The sequence below is a fragment of the Salvelinus sp. IW2-2015 genome, linkage group LG6.1 (assembly GCF_002910315.2).
Source record: "Salvelinus sp. IW2-2015 linkage group LG6.1, ASM291031v2, whole genome shotgun sequence".
In the NCBI taxonomy this organism is placed as follows: domain Eukaryota; kingdom Metazoa; phylum Chordata; class Actinopteri; order Salmoniformes; family Salmonidae; genus Salvelinus; species Salvelinus sp. IW2-2015.
Genome location: NC_036845.1, coordinates 27,925,228 through 27,932,275, shown reverse-complemented (window position 1 = coordinate 27,932,275; position 7,048 = coordinate 27,925,228).

The window sequence follows — 7,048 nt, the reverse complement described above, 5'->3', positions numbered from 1 at the left end:
TCAGACATTCTCCCTATTTAGCGCATCATCTATTCTTCAATTCTGACCAGTTTCCCAGTCCCTGCCGATTAAAAAAACTCCCCACAGCATGATGCTGCCACCACCATGCTCTGTGGGGATGGTATCATCGACAGGTGATGAGAGGTGTTTTGCGCCCAGACATAGTGTTTTCCTTGATGGCCAAAAGCTAAAAAAAAATCTCTCTGACCAGAGTACCTTCTTCCATACGTTTGGGGGTCTCCCACGTGCCTTTTGGCGAACACCAAACGTTTGCTTATTTTTTTATTTAGCAATGGCTTTTTTTCTGGCAACTCTTCCTTAAAGCCCAGCTCTGTGTAGTGTACGGCTTAAAGTGGTCCTATGTACAGATACTCCATCTCCGCTGTGGAGCTTTGCAGCTCCTTCAGGGTTATCTTTGGTCTCTTTGTTGCCTCTCTCATTAACGCCCTCATTGCCTGGTCCGTGAGTTTTGGTGGGCGGCCCTCTCTTGGCAGGTTTGTTGTGGTGCCATATTCTTTCAAATTTTATAATATTTAATGGTCTGACTCCTTGCCTGTCCTTATAGGGTATGCAGTAGTTATTAAATATTCCGATATTGCTACAACCCTCCATTCGGGACCTCACCCTACACAGCCTTTTACATTCCCTTGTAATGTTTCGCGAAGCCCTTCCTTTATGACTCCATATAGCGGCTGCTTTTGTATATTTTTGTGTCCATCTTCGACCTTACCGTATTAGGATCGACCTCGCATGCATAGGACTTCTTGTCTCGTCAAGTTCCAGGTTTGACATCATATACTTATAAAGTCTACATATGTCGTAATCGTGACATAATCCTAATATGTGTTACGCCTGTAGAGCTCCAGCAGGCTTTATAGTTAGTTCTGAAAATTCTTGACTTGTCTCGTCATCTCTCTCTCCCGGCCTCTTAAATTAATTATAGGTGTGCTCCGCTTTCCTCTTAGCACAAACAATTTGTGGCATCTATTGATAAAATCCTATCGTAATTGATCTGTTGTCCGATTGTCAGCCTATTCATTGAGGTCCACTGTTCCCGCACCTAAGTTGAGAAATCGCGAAACGGAAAAGTATACGGTCTATCTCCTGTATTAGAGTAATTATTAGATCAACTTTTCATAACCAAAAATGACAATACGCCACATAATGCCAGAGGAGGGCACGTGCAATATCTAATTTTGACGTACATACATTACCATCGATCCTGTACATGTTGCCTGACACTTCATTATAATCCTCATCATCTACTATTTCCTTGGTGTTGCAGAATATAACAAAACAGGTGTGTACAATTTTCATAATCATCGTGGTGAATGCTCTTTATCATTTCTTTCTAAATCTTTCCTTATTCAAATCGTCAGTTCTCATGCTATCCTCGATTTCATAACTTGTATGTCAATCAACCTTTAACACTCAGCCTTACATATAATTCTGCATAGAAAAATTAAACTCATATGCATGCTCATCAATAACTAACTGAAAAACATAATTAGCGTACTTGTAAGCATTACTACATAGCATCCAGGAACACCCCTCCATCGAATATCGCACATCTCTCTATCTAGTGCATACGAAGCATTTAAGTTTAATACTGAGGACACAGCTCCCACCATGAAGGTAGACTATTTCTAAAACCTCTCTCTTCCAGTGAACTTGTGTGAGTAATCAGTCTCCCTTATGAGATTCTGTAGGCTTACTACTCGAGGTTTGATATCAGTACTCAAATGGCGCTGTACATTATTTTAGAACTGAGACTTGCTACTGCTATTTGCCAGTTACGTCCAGCTATTTTGTGTCTCGACTCCTCTTGATTCACCATTGCTTATGTTGTGGTTTTACAACTGTTTTTTACAATAGTTAGCAAAGAAAGCCATTCTCATCAGCGATCAATCAAGAATCGGTTATCAGAGTTACTAGTATATATACAGAACTACTCATTGGAAAGCGATAACTGAGAGCTGCATTTAGTTAAAAGATTATATACAGATATGATGACTTCAGTGATCATAAAATGAAACTGACCCGACTACACCCCATGGTTCACATAATTACACGCTACTCTCTCTCTATCTGTGCAGCATCTCTCCACAATATTGCCTCCAGCGCATGTCCACCTAAACGAGCCCTTGTTCCCCATATCTGCAGCCCGGGTATAACTTCTAAGACGGTGAGTCTTTTTTCAGGATCGGACGACCTTCATTCGCTCTCAACAGTCAAGACCACACGATGGCATTACGAGGGCGGTGGATATGAGAGAGCTTAACACGTCGCCCAGTGCCACTTTTCGTGTGATTGTCTCACCTCAGAAATTCATCTCTGGAGACTATACATCTCATCCGCAATTCAATATAATATATTAAATACCGACCAGTGACATCTTCACCTATAGCACTTGCTCTCGTGTCAGTACAAGCACGAGGACATCAAACACCTGTATTATAAGAATATTGGATAAAGAATACTGGAAAGCGATACTATTGATGATGAGAAGAGAGAATATTACTTGGTTATCATCGCATGGCTAGCTCTCAATGCCAGGTCCCGACACTATGCTACAGGAACTTCTTCATTCCTCTAAAAACAAATTTATTGCTTTACTAATACTAGAAGTTACTTGTATCTCCATGCAGACCCATATTGGCATGGCGCCCTCCTTGTAGCAATTAAGATCTTATATGGCTACCCTATGTCTTAATATCTGGCTGTACAAGTCAGGTAGCCTTACCTCAATTTCGATATGACCACAAACCAGCCCACATGGCGAACACATTGAAGACTCGCATCTGCCTTAGGCTACAAGATTAGCAAATAACAAAGTCTCCCACTATTGAATGAACCTCAGGATCAAAACAAGCAAATGTTATACTTTTCTTTATGTATACACATGCCTGATAAGCCAGCTTTGATCTCGGACTCTTAAATTTTAAGCTACAACTCCTGTACCAGCGTCACTACTACACCTGATTACTGTGATTGGAGACCTCATTGCACGGATCAGCAGTAATTTAACCATACAATATCCTCAACAAGAGAAACAGATCTTTTTCCATAACCATTACTACCATATCGACTCAGGATGATGTGTTCAGACCAGCGCCTATTGCCCGCGTGCCGCCTAATTAAGGCAACCAACGCCCTTCCACCGGACAGGCTCGAGTTCTCAGACTGTGAACCATGTACCAAAAATCCGATCTACATCTTCTCCTTCAGACCAAATGGCTGTCCATCAGCATCTCTGCTACAAGAAAAGAACAGTCTATTCTGCGCTTTAATTCAGCTACATAAACTCGACTAACCTAGTCCATTTGAACTCCATCAACTGCAGTAAGCGAGATGCGCTCCGTATTTAGGACTGACTTCACAAATACCCACATATCACTTACCTAATAGACATGTCTGATTTTATCAGCGCCGCGTACACCATTTCTTTGCGCTATGTGCGATAATGATAAATGCTTTACATCAACTTTATGTGATTTAATTCTACATAACACAGAGTATAGCTACGTCCATACATTAACAATAGCCTGTGATAACACCCCTTCCGTACCAAATTATATTCTACAACATCCTTATCACTTCAATGACCGCACATAACACCGAAGATTGCCTGCCATTACACCTGTTCAGCATCGGCCACTAGGCAACACAATAGAGTCGAATTGAATATTATGAATTAACTTTTGTGTTATACTAAAGAGTACAAGATATTCTAAGGTCTTAAACACCTAATTTCTGCTACGACTCTATGTGCTGGGTGTGCTATCCTATAACATACCTAAGCATTCCTTGATTTAGTACATTGAAATAGTAAATTAGAACCAAATTTTGCTTTTTCATCCCCTAAGCTCTCGTCCCTTCTTTGCATAGTCACATGGTGTAACAACTGAAATCTTTACTGAGTATAAGTTGACGTGAACCAGCAGTGATAGTAGTGTGCTTGATAATTGTTAGCACGTCTGCCTTACTGCATCACCTCTTATTTGGCATCCTGTAAGCGTAGCTTTACCGCTTGTTAGGCTTCTTAGGAGGCCAGTTAGTGGTTGTTTGACTACATCACGATGACTCCCTGCGTTTGCAGCACTTAAACCCCTAGTCAAACCTACCTCACCTCCGCGAGATAGTTGACCTGACTGCTGTTCGTGCGTCCTTCCTGTAGTCTTTGACTTCGTATGTGCATTAGTCGAATGTTATCACGTTGCTTTCGTATAACATGTCCGCCTCCTGTCACTTCGTATAATGCCTTTAGACATGGATAGATCGTCATACTCACCAAGGTGTATTAACGTGCTGTTATAAACGTGGTGTGCACAAAAGTAGCACTTCTTTCAGACAGCTTCCTGAGGTTCCGCAATTAGTGCTCGATTTAATGCCGTTAGCTTGCCGCATCTTCTTTCCTCGCAGATCCGTTTTGTTGGGTGTGTGGCCGAATCTTCATGATAATATGCATGTGAAGTGTTCCATTCTCTAATTTAGAACCTTCATATGTCTGTTTTCAACACTCCTGATCCAACAATCGCAGCCTATAGTGTAGCAGGAATATATGGACTCGCGAGCGTCGATTGTTGTTCCAACCTTGTTAATTCTGGCTGTAATTTACCTGAAGACCACGTAGTCGGATCTCCTTAATTTTTATTAATGAACGTTGAGTGATGCGTTATGTTTCTGGCACCACACTGCCCAGGCACTCAGCCTCCTCCATCGTAGGCTGTCTCTCTCTTGTTGTAATACATGACCTACTACTGCTGTTTCATCGCAAACTTGATGATTTGTTGAGATGTCGTGCCACGCAGTCATGGAGTGACAGGATACCGGACGGGCGAACACGCATCTTTGTGGGCCTGTGTGAGGATCAAGCACAGCTCAGGATGATGATTGCTCTCACCTAGCCTATCTAGCCGAACTCTCCGGTGATTAGAACTGCCTCGTTTCACAGAGAGTTCTACGAGACTCCCGTTTCCGCTCCCTTGCCTGCTGCACCCCGTATTCCCGACCGCTTCAAAGGCCTACAGCCAGGTGTAAAATCGCCTTAGCTCGCCGTAGGCATACTCAATGTTCGATAACATCCACACCTCCTAGCATCCTATAAGCTATAACTCGATCACTCTTATCCTACTACAATAAGGCCTCTTCGTCCTTCGTTGCTGAGTCCGTAGGAGGGATCAACGCATGCACAGGTTGCCTCGTGATTATACCTAAAGCTAATTTCCCTCCCGATTACAACCCCTCTTGATAAAGGATACATATCTGTAAATACATCAGAATGTCAAAATTTGTCAGAAATGGTTAGTAGCCGTCTATATCGTACCGTAGAAAGAGTATACTGCGGTGCTCAAGCATCCTTGGGCAATTTAAGATCTCTATCTATGTGCGACTGTAGATTGACAACACAACTAGTACCCAGGCCTTCTGTAGAAATCCAAAAACGAGTGAGTCTCATGATTACATAGAATTCCGTGTCCGAATGCATTATGTATCTATGCAGTAATATACCCACAGTTACATAGTGGTAGACATTGCTATTTAAAAAGGAACCAAGATCTTTTTCCAACACTCACTCAATGAACTCAGAATGTGTTATCAGACAGCATGGCCGGCAGCTATTAGGCAGCCAGCCACCCGGACAGCTGATGAAACTGTGGGTTTGCACAACCGAATAATTTCCACACAAACTGTCAGAAACAGTCTCAGGGAAGCTCATCTGCATGCTAGTCATCCTCACCAGGGTCTTGACCTAACTGCAGTTCGRCGTCGTAACTGACTTCAAACCAAATCCAAATAAAATGGTATTTGTCACATRCACRTGTTTAGCAGATGTTATTGCGGGTGTAGTGAAATGCTTGTATTTCTAGCTCCAACGGTGCAGTAATATCTGACAAGTAATATCTAACAATTTCACAACAATACACGCAATACATACAGTATATGAGTAATGCAAAATATGGAAACATTATTAAAGTAATTAGTGTTCCATTATTAAAGTGGCCAGGGATTTCAAGTCTATGTATATAAGGCAGCAGCCTCTAATGTGCTGGTGATGGCTATTTAGCAGTCTGATGGCCTTGAGATAGAAGCTGTTTTTCAGTCTCTCGGTCCCAGCTTTGATGCACCTGTACTGACCTCACCTTCTGGATGACAGCGGGGTGAACAGGCAGTGGCTCGGGTGGTTGTTGTCCTTGATGATCTTTTTGGCCTTCCTGTGACATCAGGTGCTGTAGGTGTCCCGGAGGGCGGGTAGTTTGCCCCCAGTGATGCGTTGGGCAGACCACACCACCCTCTGGAGAGCCCGGCGGTTGCGGGCGGTGCAGTTGCCGTACCAGGTGGTGATACAGCCCGACAGGATGCTCTTAATTGTGCATCTGTAAAAGTTTGTGAGGGTTTTAGGTGCCAAGMCAAATTTCTTCAGCCTCCTGAGGTTGAAGTTGTGCTGTTGCGCCTTCTTCACCACACTGTCTGTGTGGGTGGACCATTTCAGTTTGTCAGTGAAGTGTACGCCGAGGAACTTGAAGCTTTCCACCTTCTCCACTGCGGCCCGACGATGTGGATGGGGGTTGCTCCCTCTATTGTTTCCTGAAGTCCACGATCATCTCCTTTGTTTTGTTGACGTTGAGTGAGAGGTTATTTTCCTGGCACCACACTCCCAGGGCACTCACCACCTCCCTGTAGGCTGTCTCATCATTGTTGGTAATCAGACCTACTACTGCTGTGTCATCTGCAAACTTGATGATTGGTTTGGAGGTGTGCGTGGCCACGCAGTCATGGGTGAACAGGGAGTACAGGAGGGGGCGGAACACGCATCTTTGTGGGGCCCCTGTGTGGAGGATCAGCAAAGTGGAGGTGTTGTTTCCTACCTTCACCACCTGGGGGGCGGCCCGTCAGGAAGTCCAGGACCCAGTTGCACAGTGCGGGGTTCAGACCCAAGGCCTCAAGCTTAATGATGAGCTTGGAGGGTACTATGGTGTTGAATGCTGAGCTATAGTCAATGAACAGCATTATTACATAGGTATTCCTCTTGTTCAGATGGGATAGG